Here is a 14,744-nt window from a genome sequence, read left to right as displayed (position 1 = left end):
ACATCTCCAACTCACCCTTGACACCCAATGATTGATTTATACCTTTTCGTAGCTCTATAGGATTACTATGGATGTTGGAATTGTAATAAAGGGGAGAAGGATTATGTTTTTAGCAATAAATACACCTAGGGTTCCCTTTCTTTGGGAACGCTAGGAACCCCTTACAAATGCAACCCTTAAATCAGCATACCCTTCACGAACGTAGTCGATTTACTTCAAAGGCAAAAGAGGAGCTTAGATCGGTTAGTCGCTTACCCTTCGTGAATGTGAAAGCCAAATTGAAAACATGAAGGTTACTTTTACTTGACCTTCACTAATACAGCTAAGCCTCATGAATGTAGAGGACAAAATATGGTTGCATCAGCTGAAACTACACCAGCAAACTTGGGATTTTCCTAAGTTTGTGATCATAGCCTCAGGATTCTTTCATAGTCCTATGAACACAAATAAACTATGCTACCCTATTAAATTCAATATTTCAAGCTCAATGGCGTTATTAAAATTTTTATCCGATGTTGTTTTGATGAAATATGGGTCCCATACCTAAGGCTCATTTTAACCAAAATCCACCCATTAGCCTAAAAGAAATTTAAAATCCTTGGGACCCCAACCTAGGACTCCCTAGCCAAAAATTGACGTTCTAGAGCTGATCAAACTTTTAGAATTGGTATACCTAACCATTTACCTAAAGTTTAGGCCCGATATCTAATTCTTAATAGTAAAAATGTTTAAACAAGAAATTGGCTATAAAAATTAAAGGAACTATTTGGTAACAAATTGTCAGCTCCAGCAAATCATAAATAACTTGGGACGGCTATAAGAAAGAACCTAAATGTCAAAATAGTGTGGAAATGCAGAAAATGACCTGGAGAGTCATTACAACATCAAATTATTGACTATTGGCATAACACTCCTCAAAGGGGTCACTCTGGAATGGAAGTTACTTAGTAAAGATGTTAGGATATTTGTCAATCATTGTAATGTCTATCAAAGACATAAATATGATGCAACATCTTCACTTGGATATTTTCACCATCTTCCTATTCCCAAAGTAGTATGGACTAATATTTACTTGGACTTATTAACGGATTACCTAAATCACATAGCAAGGATGTGATTTTTGTTTTGGTGGATAGGCTCATTAATGTATATTCACTTCTTAGGATTGTAGTAGCATCCTTACTCTTCTAAAAAAATTATAAATATTTTATGTATAATGTGTTCGAGTTACACAGTATTCTAGTGACAATTACAAGTGATAGCTATCCTATATTTTTAGTGCCTTTTTGAAAGAGCTCTTTACATTATAGGGTGTACAACTGTAGAGATCAACAACTTGTCATGCTCAGACTAATGGTCAAACTGAGTTGTTTAATAGGAATTTAGAAACATATTTGAGGTGCTTTTATTCTTATATCTCAAGAGATTGGGCTACTTTTCTACCTCTGGATAAATGGTGGTACAATACCATGTACCATTCTAATATTAAATATGCTCCATATGAGATGTTTTATGGATATAAGCCTCTTATTCAATCGCCTTACTTAGTGGGAAAGAGTGATATTGAGATGTTGGATAGATCATTAGAAGCTAGAAAGGCTATTATCCAGCTATTGAAATTTTGTATTTTTGGGGCCCAATAAATAATAAAGGATGTCTCTAATAAGCATAAATCAGATAGGTCTTTTGACATGAGTGATTGGGTATATTTAAAGATACAATCATACAGGCAAGTTTCAATGTCTGTAAGATCTTTCAACAAACTTGTTACTAAGTATATGGTCCTTATATGATAAATGCAAAGGTAGGAATTATTTCTATAATTTTTTGTAGCTTAGTAATGTTCTCATACATCCAACATTCATATATCTTAATTGAATAAGTGGTATGTCATACCTCCAAGTAGAATTTACCCTTCTGTACTTCACTTGTCTAACCCGTGTTATTCCCTACCCGAAGGTATGTTGGATAGAAGGCTAGTAAAAAAGGGAAGTAGAGTTGTGGAGCAAGTTCTTGTTAAGTTGACTGACATTGATCCTGAGCTTCAAAATTGGGAGTATTAAATATTTAATACTAAACATGTTAATATGTGGAGTTAGCTCGATTTATTTGTGTAAATTTTTATGATACAAATAATTATCAAGTACTATATAAAATTTACAAATCTTATATTTAAGGTAAGTTGATATATATGTATATGTATATGTATATATATACACATACACAAAAACACATATTGAAAGTTTGTAAGAATTATATTGTTTATCTACATTTTTCACATCACATACGTACATACAACAACAATAACAACATACCTAGGATGTTCCGACAAAGTGGGGTCTAAGGAGAGTAAGTGTACGTAGTCCACAAAATTATCTCAAAGGTGAGATGGAGAGGCTATATCCCAAAGATGCCAAGCTTGAGATAAAAATAGTCTAGAAAAGAAATAGTAAGGCAACAAGAAATAGTAGGTATTGACACATCAAATAATAACAACAACAACAACATACCTAGTGTATTCCTATCAAGTGGGGTTGAAGAGGGTAAAGTGTACGCAATCCATCCCACTACCTCAGATGAAGTAGAGAGATTATTTTCGATAGAGCCCGGCTCAGGACAGATAATAATAACAAACAAAACACATAAAAGCATGTAACAACAAGGTAATACTATAATAAAAGACAGTAAAGGATAATAACAGAAGTAAGACATGCATAAGATAATAATAAAAAATATCTATTCAAAAAATATAGGTATCACCAATACACCACAAACATACTCCTACATACTAACCCTCTACCCTAATATGCATCCTCTACACCTTCCTAACAAGGGTCATGTCCTTTGTAAGCTGTAACTGCTCCATGTCATGTCTAATTTAAAGTATGCTAAAAACAACAATAAACAATAGTGAGAATTGAAAGTATCCGAAACAATGATTAGGAGAAATCGAGGGTCAAGGCATCTTGAACAATCCTACAAAGTTATACAATCTCCTTGGTTAAGTTAACTATCTTGGTTTTTAACTCACGGGGTTAATATCATGATTATGGCCTTCCAATCCTCTAATCGTCTATTTAAATTAACCACATAACTATATCATTGAGTGGGCAGTGGGAACTAATTCAAACATATTTATATTTCATCCCGTATTTGAATCAAATAGGGCAAATTAGGTATATTCCTGTCCTAACCGCGAATCCTATCTATAGTTCATCAAAAGAAAAGAAACCATTCTATATTTTCCATGTTATGACCTAATTTTACTCCTTTTGGTCTCACAATATAAATATAAATGTATTCTTAAGGTCGCGAGTAAATAGAATAGTGATTACAAGAACATATGAACAATCAGATTTAATAATCAACTTTAGACCAACTTAAATGTATGATAAGTAATTATGTTCATAGCCTAAAACCTATAAAGGTGGTGTTATCAATTTATAGTCATAAAAATAAACACAATAATTGAATTCATAAGTCAAAACTACAAGAAAACCACACTTAGAAGAAGAAAACCCCAAGAAAAGAGCCTATGAAGCCTTCTCTTCTCTCCAATCTTGTGTTGTTCCAAAAGTAAGTTGTAAATGTGGATAAGTACATATTATAGTTATTTATGTATTCCATAGTATCCCCCATACTAAATATATTCATTAACAACTTTGCCCCTAACTTAAACAATGTAAAAACCAACTTTTAGACATATTTGGGGGGGGAGGGAGTAAGTCTCACGGCCATTGCAGGGCCCCTTGGTGTGAGACACAGGGCTATTTCAGGGTAAAATAATATCCCCCTACTATATTTGTTTCATATAAATTCCCCATACCCATGATATGTGGGATGCCATGCAAGGGTGCCTCCTCAAGGTGAGATGTCGGTCAATCTTTGTTCTCTTCTTCTCGTCTACTTGTTACTTGTTTCCCCATTCCTTGTGGATTTTTTGTGGGATTAATTTAGATTATATATCACTTAAAGTGGTATCCAAAAACATCATATATGAAATATTAGTCCATACAATACAATAGAGCTCATCACAATACACTATAACAAGCATCACGTAAGCTAGCTTAAGTAGTTTTCTCGTCTAAGCTATACTTGATCCTTTTGACTTGTTACTTGTTTCAAATGTACCTTAAACACTCTAAACAAGTAAATTAACACATAAATACACCCTTAAAATATCATTAATCACACCAACAAGTCCTCAAAACTAGGATAAATGTGCATAGATAATGACACTTAGGTGTATAAATATGCCTAGGATCACCACCCCACACTTAAAGCTTTATTCATCCTCGAACAACATTGTACACTAAAAACAATCAAGGAATATTTTAACATCACTATTAAAACTAATAAACTCAAGCTATAACTTACAACGACCACATGAATAGCAAGTTCTACATTCAGTATGTCATATTCCAACTTGCTACACATGAATACTACTTCAAGTCTTCCTAGCCTCAAGAATTGACTGTACCAAGTTAGCAAACTCTTGCACATTAAAATATCATAAAATTCACCTATCCATAATTAAACACGCAACCTCACTACAAGAGAGTTACCCATATTCACTCATATAGGCAATTTATCACAAAAATAGGTGTATGAATCAAATTTTACTCACTCATACAAAGAATTCACATATCACATAAGATGAACCATAAGTTTATCCTTAGTTTAGTGCTCCACTAGTATTAGAATGTGAAAGCTCAAGATAAAGTTGGACTTTAAGGGTTTTAATGTAGTCTAAGGGATGGGTAGGAATTATTTTGGCTAGTAATAGAGGCTATCTTTCCCAAGTGCTTTAATAAACTATGATTTATATTACTCTCATCTCACACCAACCTATTTTATACCATTTTATCTTCCCGTCTCTCTTTCATTTTTCCTATATTAAATCTAGATTACAAAATCTTCAGTAGGGAGTATTTTCCATCAACACATGATTCACTTCTTTTTTTCAATTTTATTTTAAGTACACTATTCCCTACCAACACACATAAACTTTTTAACACACCAAAAGCTATTTCATTTGGTCTTCACTTTCACTTTTTCCTTCTTTGATTCTACACCCTTTAATATCTTAATTTCTTTCAACTAAAGCACTTATGAGTTTTTGATCAAATTATGGTCAATTGAAAGAAAAGGAATAAGCAACATATAAGGCTAGCATACAATAGGCTAAAGGCTCAATGGGGATAACTAGGATCATTCATAAAGGGTAGATAAAGCATGTGTAAAACAAAGTTATCTAATAAATACCTATATCATCTCCTAAGCTCATCATTTTTTTATTTTACTTAGCACACACACCAGGCAAGCTCTAGACATCAATATTCACCAAGGATATATAAAAAATCTCACTCACATATTGCACATGTTTGATCCAATAAGAACCTATATAGACTCTCAACCAAGCAATATCAAGAATTAAAAATTAATCCAACATCACATAAGAGTCAAATAAATGAGCCTAGGTGTCTCGTAGAAGTCATTCACTTTCACCTCATATCGTAGAATTTAACCCAACTTGTATCAAGTAATCATGTGTAGAACCTATCTGGAGCATTTTTTCTATTCCTATTGACAAAATATTTAAAATTATTCCTAAAAATTAAAATGGATTTGGTTCAAGGTGTCTCCCTCGAAAACAACCAAAAATAAAAATCGAGAGGTAGGTGAGGTATGCTTCTCCTAAACAGACCAAACAACAAGAACTAAAAATAAATAATGATAAAATCTTTTTGTAATTCTTATAATTTAACCAAAAACTAGACATCCTATAGAGTACTTCACCCTCAATAATCGAAAGACACCCACACTTAAAATCACACTTTGTTCCCAAAGTATAACTCAAAGAATAGGGATAGAATACTCTTTGATGCCTCTAGGCCTAGCTAGTAGAATAATATCCATCAAAGGGTTCAAGAGGACCCCACATTTTTTTTTTCAATGCTCCTTAGCTAAGATCTCTGGTACTCAGACTTTCTTTCAACTTATCAACATAAAACAAAAGGCAAAACCAAAGGTGACACTAAAGAAAATTGAAAAATAAAAATAACTACCTTAACTTAGGTTACCTCCCAAGCAGCGTTTTGATTTATTAGCATGGCATGACTTAAGTCACAACTCTTATCTATAATCTCTCATTATTTTCTGCCTACTCGAGACCCATCTTATTCTTCATTTCTAACCTTTTGAGTGGTTAATCTCAAGATTTATAGCTTTTCCTACACTTACCTTTTCAGGATTTTCTTTAAGTTGTTCAAGTTTAGGCTTATTCATCAATATGGCCAACTTCATGAGAGAGTCTAAAGAGGTAATTGGAAGTTTAAACTTCTCCACCGTATACTCATCCACATCCATAGTTGTGATCATGCGAAAAACTTGGTAGTGTGAAGGTGTGTTGAGTACTTTGTATGCTCTAAGACCACCACTTCATCATTCAATCTCATTTTGAGAGTTCCATCTCGCACATCTATCAATGTTTCTCTAGTATCCAAAGATAGACGTCCCAATATGATTGGTACTCTATCATTTGCATTATAATCAAGAATAATAATCGGTATGAATAATGAACTTACCAACTTTCATGACAAAATCCTATATGATTCCTTTGAGAACTACTCTTGTTTTGTCTATCATTTGTAGTACCACGGAATAGGGACTAATCTTTCCCAAATCCAATGTTGTAAGAACTAAAAGGATCATCAAACTAATGCTTTCCCCAAAATCACTCAGAGCATGGACAACATCATTTTCATCAATTTGTTTAGGGAGAGTGAAACTCCCTAGGTCCTTGAGCTTTTTGGGCATCTTGCTCAGAAACAGAACTACACTCTTAAGCAAGTGACACACTCTCAATATCACCAAGATTCCTTTTTTGCCATCACATCCTTCAAGTACTTAGCATACTTTGGAATTCCCTGCAAAACATATTACAAAGGAAGGTTAATGTGAATTTCTCTGAATGTGTCAAAGAAATTCATAAAACATGTATCTTCTTTGACTTTCTTAGATTTTTGGGGGAATAGTGGTATTGGTCTGTCTGGTGTTCTCTCAGCTGAATTTGTTTTTGTGTGCTCAAACTTCCCTATTTTTTAACTTCTTTAACTACCACTTGGTTTTAATTTAGTGGAGGTATGATCAACTCGCTTGCAGCTCATTATTTATTTTTGAGGTGCATCAACCACATCTCTACCACTCCTCAAGATGATTGTCATCACTTATTTTGTATTTTCAATATTACTAGGCAAACCCCTTTGAGGTCTCACACTTTGTGTATTAAAGAACTATCCCATTTGTATCTCTAGATTCTTTGGGGCTAGTTGCTGATTTTTTATTTCTATAGACATTTGCTCTTTGTTGGATACGATCTTTTTAAAGTATTCTTTAAATTGCTGGATTGAGTGTTATTCTAAATCCCTTTTAGCTGCTAAAACTGCTCAAGGTGAGCCTAATTATTATCCCATGAGTAGTTCAGCTAACTCTGGCTATTGTGGTTGTAGGCATAATCATAGTTTTGATTTCCCTTTTGTTCATTGCCCATAAAATTTACTGACTCCAAATTTGCTCTACATAAGTTTGTAGAGTGACCACTACTACCATAAATTTCACACCAAGTTTGACCCTATTGAATTGAATGGACCTGGGCTTAAGGTTAAGTTACACATAATTTATTGAATTGTGTCATTATCTGGTTTTAAGAAAAGGCTAACTGTATAGCTAATTTTGTGACACTATCAACCAAAAACATACCTGCAGGCTTTTTCATCACACTTCTGGATATATCACCCTACCGCTCTAGATTACCTTGTGTAATTTAATTTAGCAAAGTGTATAACTCAACATAATTTTTCTCCAGAGCCTAACCACCTATAGCTAAATCTACCAAAATTTTATGTTATAGTCAAGGCATTCAACAAAAGTATGAGCTAATACCTTATTGATATGTTGATGTGGGCAATCTCTGAGAAGGGAATTAAATATCTCCCATGCATGATAGAATTTTTGTATGGCTTTTGCTTGAAACTTAAGATCTCACTCCTCAACCTTGTAGTTTTGGCAGAGGGAAAGAGTAAGATGAGGAACTTCTTTGCCAAATCTTCCTAAGTTGTGATTGAGTTTAAAGGTTCTACCTTTAACCAATTTTTTGCTTCCCCCAATAGTAAGAATGGAAAGAGTGTGTGTCTCACATAATTTGTGGAGACTCCGCTAGTAATAAAGGTGTTACTAATCTCGAAGAAGTTTTGTAGGTGAATCTATGGATCCTCATGTGACAAGCTTGTGAACTGTTTGTTGTTGTGCAATAATTGCACCATGTTCTGGTTCAGCCCAAATCAAACTCCTACATCTAGTTTGAGAATGCTGGAGGAAACATTAATTGCAAGTGGGATTGCCACTTCACGCACTGTCCAATGGGTTGCTTGTTTTGTGTCATGTATGACTAAGAAATGGTCTGACCTTGTTGAACTTGTAGGATTGTATAGAGAAGTAATGTTTCTCTCCTCAATTAGTGAAAGCTTCACTAAAGTTTGAGATGTGTTTCACCCAATCCCTTCGTCCTTGCCGACTTGCTTTAGATTCCCAAAAGTACCTTCAAATTTAGTTGCTAAGATCAAGTTGTCAGCACTTATCAAACAGAATAGTAAAACTAAAAATTAGAGAGTTGTTAATTTTTCAAGTCCCTAGAAATGATGCCAACAACTTATTGCATCAACATCTCTAACAATCACAACACATGATCTGAAAACCCAATCCGCTACTAAAGAATCACCCATGGAGTAGATACACACAATGGGACAGATAATAAATCCTAAGATAACTCTAACTATGGAGCATAATAAGCAAATATATAACAATAAGTGGATCCCGAATCAAATAAAGCAAGGGCCAACTGCACACCAGAATCATACCTATGACAACAGTATCTAAAGACTCATCCTCGGGTCTAGCAGGTACTGTATATAACTGACAATGCCCGCCACTTATGATAACAGCATCTAAAGACTTCATCAGATGCTTTCTACCTTTCTAGCCAGACTTGCTCTTTCTTTTTCCTTTTTCCTACTTTAGTTACAAAGTTGTCACCAGCACAAAGGAAAACAGTAAGAAAACAAGTGTTGGTTAATATGTGAACTATTTTATCATACTCAATTAAACTACCGCACTGGGAAAGAGATTGAAATAACATCAAAAAGGGCAACCTTTTACTCAGCAAGTTCCACGATGGCATTAGTATCAATTATTTTTAAGAACCGCAGACAACCTGAGGAATATCTTGTGCTGGTTTGGATTTGAAACATTGTCTTCTGATGCTGACCTAGCTACTACATTAACCCAAAATGGGGCCTCTAATATGTAGTATACAAATAAAAGATCAATTTTTTGGAAACCCCACCGAGAAAAACGCATTTGAACAAAAATAATATAAACTGTAATATAAGTGAATTTATAAAACAACAAAATCCATTAAATTTAGTGAACACATATGTGTGTATTCAGTAAATTTAATTTTTCCAGTACTTTCCGTCTCACAGATTTTTGTTTCTCCTGCCAAATTATAGTCAAGTTTTATAGAGTATGGGCATTACTCTTAAAATTTATATAAAGCAAAAGATCATGCAACTCAAAATTTCACCTCTTAAACCTAGAAAAGGTAAAATTTAGCTTTTAAGAAAAACAATCAATTAATTAAAAATAAAAGAACATAGATTACAACATGAAATTAGAATTCCACCAATATGACAATATTAATTAGCAGGTAAGATCAGTTTTGAAGATGGAGAGAATAGAAAATGAGAGCATGTGAGGGTTTTTAGAAGACTAATGTAGTGTTGGATTTTAAAAAACTTAACTTTTAAGTTAAAAATCATAAGGTAAAAATCTAAATTATGATTTTTAAGTGTAAAAAATCATAAACGAGCTCTAATATAGACTGCTTTGATGCATATTCAATGCAACCCACTATATTGAATTATGCAATAGAAAATTTTACCAAAATAATATCTTTAAATGCATTATTTATTGAAAAAATTATCTGGATTATCTATTATTGGGCTTTTATTACCACTTAAAGCCTAATTTTTAATTAATTACAATTCATAGCACCCTCTTGCCTATTAATTATTCCTAATTACAATTCATAGTCTTTCTCATGTATTTTCTCTCTTTTTCTATTTTCTATTATTTTCTTTTTCTTTTTTCTTTTTCAGTTTTTTTCTTTAGTTTTTCTTTTCCTTTTTTTTGTTGCTTTCTCTTTATTTTTTATTTTTTCACTTTTTAATTTTTTCTTTTTATTTTTTATTCATTTTTCTCCTTTTATTTTTCTTCTTCTTTTTTTGTATTTTTTCTCCTTCATTTTTTTCTTTTTTCTCTTTTTATTTTTTGTATTTTTTTCTTGTTTTCTATTACTCTCCTTTTTTTTTGTATTTTTTCTCTCATTTTTCCTCCTTTTTCTCTCATTTTTTCTCTCTCTTTTTTTTCTTTTTAGTTTTTCTCCTTCTTTTCATTTGTGTGAACTAGCAACCTCAAATACAAGTACGAACTATAAAATACAAATACAAATGTAAACTATAACATACAAATACAAGTGCGAACTATAAAATACAAATACAAATGCGAACTATAACATATAAATACGATGTGAACTATAAAATACAAATACAAATGCGATCTATAACATATAAATACAAATGTAAACTATTATTTGTATTTTTTAATTATTAAAAAGGAATGATTAATTTTCTTTCCACGAATACTTATTTGTATTTATTGGTACAAGTTGTATTTATTGATACAAATAAATACAACTCAAATTTCTATACAAACACATATTGTATTTGTATTTATAAAAGCATTTGTTTTATTTGTTTGTCATTGTATTTGTATCAAGTGATATTTGTTTATTTACAAATATGAATGATAATTTTGATATACAAATACAAAATGGTACATTTGTATCAAATGATACATTACATATTTATATATTTTAGAATCAAGAAAATACAATTAATGTACTTACTTGTTTGTATACAAACACAAATGATACATTGTACATAGTCACGACTAAATACAATATGTAATCAACTTACAAATACAAATACAAAATAATTTCTTAAAAATAAAAAGGTAATGAAGAAAACAGAATACAAATATAAGTATAATCCAAATATAATCTAAATATACAAACACAATAAAATCATAATACAAATATAATCCAATATAATATGCAATCAATTATAAAATACAAATATAAATACAAAATAATTCTTTAAAATACAAGTGTGAATTATATAAAATATAAATGATGGCGCAAACTAACAAATACAAATACAAGTGTGAACTATTAAATACAAATACAAATGTGAACTATAAAATATAAATACAAGTGCGAAATTTAAAATACAAATACAAATACAGTTGTATCAATAAATACAAAAATATAAATGGAGGTGTGACTATAAATACGATAAACAATTGTGGTATTTATGTTATCATCCATGACTTGTGCTCGAATAGTCATATTTTTTGAAAATACAAAAAATATAAAATAGAATAAAAAATAATAAAGTAAATAAGTACAAAAAAGAAAATAAAAAAATCAAAGAAGAAAAAAAAAGAAAGAGAAATAGAAGTTAGAGATTAAAGAGAGAAAAAAACAAAAAGAAAGAAACGAAAAAAATAAATGTAGGAAAAAATAGAAAAAAGAAGAAAAAATGGGGAAAATGCATATAAAAAAGACTATCACCCTAGGAAGAAATATTACTTAAGAAGATCAAATGCAAGGAAGCCATACCTATATAAGAATAAACATGTAAGAAAATATAACACCGGTAGAACCTACAAAAATAAATTAGAATGTTTTAACTGCGGAAGTATAGAGCACTTAGCAAATACTTGTCCAAAAATAATAATAATAGATCAAGGAATGCACAATTAATAGAAGATGTAAATGAAAATTTGATAAATGTAGATGAATATATGTCAGATAATGAAAGTATATACTCTATTAGGAGTATGGATGTGTTTGAAAGGAAATAAATAAATCTGATTCTTCAGATTCTGGAGAAGAGAAATTTATAAATGAAATAGGATTAGAAAAGACAAACTATGACTATTATGATTTAGTAAATCTAATAGAAGAATGTGAACATGAATTTGAAGAAGGAAAAGGATTAGATAGTAACCAATGTTGTTTTTGTAAGTGGTTTCCAAGGAAAAACAAAAGGGAAAAATATAGGAAATGTTACAAGGAAAGATGCATAAAATGTAAAGGAAAGACCTTAGAAATCTTAGAAACTCCAAAATCAACAAATAATTTAAATAAATTTTACAACAAGGAACCAATAACTAGAACAACAGAAGAGAGAATATTAGAATTAAAAGAAAGACTAAAAAGATTAGAAATAAGAGTGTACAGTAAAGAGATAATTAGATAAGAAAACTTAGTAGAGGTAGAATTATTAAATACATCTGTCGAAAATAATAAAGTTAAACCAAAAAAATCAATGAATATATCATTTGAAGGAATGATATGTAATGAAGAAAAGAAGATAAGTACAGTCAAAGTTTTAGCAAGAGTAAAACTTCAAGACAATGAGTTCCGGACATTAGCTATAGTTGATTCAGGATGTACAAAAAGCATTTTAAATAGTAGAATTTTACCATCAAAACTAATTAAAAAATTGCCAAAAACTCAACTATCCATGCAAATGGACGGAACCCATAATACCTATACAGACTATATACCAAAAGCAAAGGTAAGTTTTATTAATACTTGTGAAAAATTCTACCAACCATAATATACACTCAATGAAATACTAGTTAGAGATTTAAACATAAAAGAAGACTTTGTGTTAGGATTAGATTTCATGATGCAAAATAATAGAGGATGTTTGGTTACCAAATATTGGGTAATTTTCGCAAGTAATAGTACCCACTCACCAGTATAGACACAACCTTTGCTAGCTAAATATCATTTCCTTAAAGATGAGATAGAAGAAAGAATCGAAAGCTCAAATGATCAAATAAAACTGGAAAAAACTATAGAATGTAATAAAGGAGAAAATTGTACTTGTAATGATAAGGTAACAATGTATGAAGAATTACAAGATCTATTGATGGAAGAAAAAATAGAAAAAGACTATACATTAATAGAACTAGAAACAGAATTATACAGTTTTAGGAAAGGTATGCAACAGATAAGAGTAATTAAAGATCAAAAAGACCTAGATAAAATAATACAAATCCTAGACAAACTAGAGATAATTGGAGAGAAACTCCTGCAACATTGGGACTCCAATCAAATTACCTATAAATTAGAAACAATTAATCCAAAATATACTATAAAAACAGAATCTATAGAAGCTACAAATGAAGACCTTAAAGATTTTGAAATACAAATAAAAGAGCTACTAGAATTAGGGCTAATTAGAAGATCCAAATCAAGACACAGATCAGCAACTTTCATAGTAAGAAACCATAGTGAAATACTAAGAGGAAAAATGTAACAACCCAAAATCGTCTCCCGGGACGTTAGACGGTGCTTAAGGCTACAAGTAGCCCCAAGCTAACCCTTAGAGCCGATTTCTACCAATAATACTCATTTTAAGAAAAAATAGACTCAACACTCGCATAGTCATATCACATGAAAGGAAATACGGGAAAGATACTCGGTCCGTATGACCACAATACAGATAAACCTTAACAAAACCTCAATATCGAACCCTCGACACATCACAAGTATGATACTAGTCTGACAAAACCTCTACGAATCAAAAACTAGAAAGCCGTTGGGATAGATCCGTAACTGACTCAAAATGAACTGAAGATAAAACATAGTCTCTCAAATACAGAAAATATCTGAAGATCGGTCCTCGAACCATGAGGACTCACCACTGTAGAAAACGTAGGCAAGGTACTCAAAGAATCATGGATGAGGTTGGGACTAAGAACCTGAACCTACATTATAAGACAATGTAGCACATAGATATATATGTGAATCAGTACTTTGGAATGTATTGAGTATGCAGGGGTGAATGCATATGTATAAAAATAGTACCGATCTTCTTCAATCAAATCATATATGCAAAATAAGACAACTCACATAGCTTGAACAAGTATAAAATATAAAGCTCATAAATCATGTAGAATGAGGCATGTAACACAAATCTCGTGAGTCATCTCTCTTTAACCTTAAAATCAAAAATCTTCCCTTATTCTTAATACCCAAAGACTAAGGGACTTTGAACAGTACTTTCAACTCATGCATATTTCTCATGGAGAGTAAAACCTCTTCAATGCTCAATATTTCATAATTATTTAGAGCTCATATACTTGGAATTCGGAATCATATGACTTGGAAACATATTTGCAGGTATTTCATTCACCTTAGGAAAATATCTCATTTTAAGCTTTAGGAAAATCATTCTATCTCAAACGAAAAAGTATTCTAGCTCAAGGAAATAACTTATCTCAAAGCTTTATGAAAAGTACTATATCAAGGGAAGATACTTTCATTTAGGGAAATTACCTTCCTCAAGGAAGCACTTTAATTAGGGAACAACTTTGCAATTCCACCATTTAGGAAAATAACTCATAGAAAGGGAAAATAAGTATCAAATTTTGAAGTTTTAAAAGGGCAAGGGAGGTTCTCGTAATTGACATAAACCATGCTATCTATATGGAGTCCAATGTTTCGTCATCCTAAGAAGGAGACCCCACGTTGGGGAGGAGCGTTA

At 31.6% G+C, this 14,744-nt stretch overlaps 1 non-coding gene across 1 annotated transcript; it reads left to right on the top strand.

Moving 5' to 3' along the window:
* Positions 1 to 7,951: 7,951 nt before the first annotated feature.
* LOC124886259 lies at positions 7,952 to 8,057 on the top strand. The gene has a single exon (XR_007043345.1). It is a non-coding gene; the product is annotated as a small nucleolar RNA R71 (small nucleolar RNA).
* Positions 8,058 to 14,744: the final 6,687 nt, after the last annotated feature.

This window comes from Capsicum annuum, chromosome 7 (assembly GCF_002878395.1).
Source record: "Capsicum annuum cultivar UCD-10X-F1 chromosome 7, UCD10Xv1.1, whole genome shotgun sequence".
Lineage (NCBI taxonomy): Eukaryota > Viridiplantae > Streptophyta > Magnoliopsida > Solanales > Solanaceae > Capsicum > Capsicum annuum.
The sequence above is the reverse complement of the archived record's forward strand: the minus strand, read 5'-3'. Positions and strand labels throughout refer to the sequence as shown.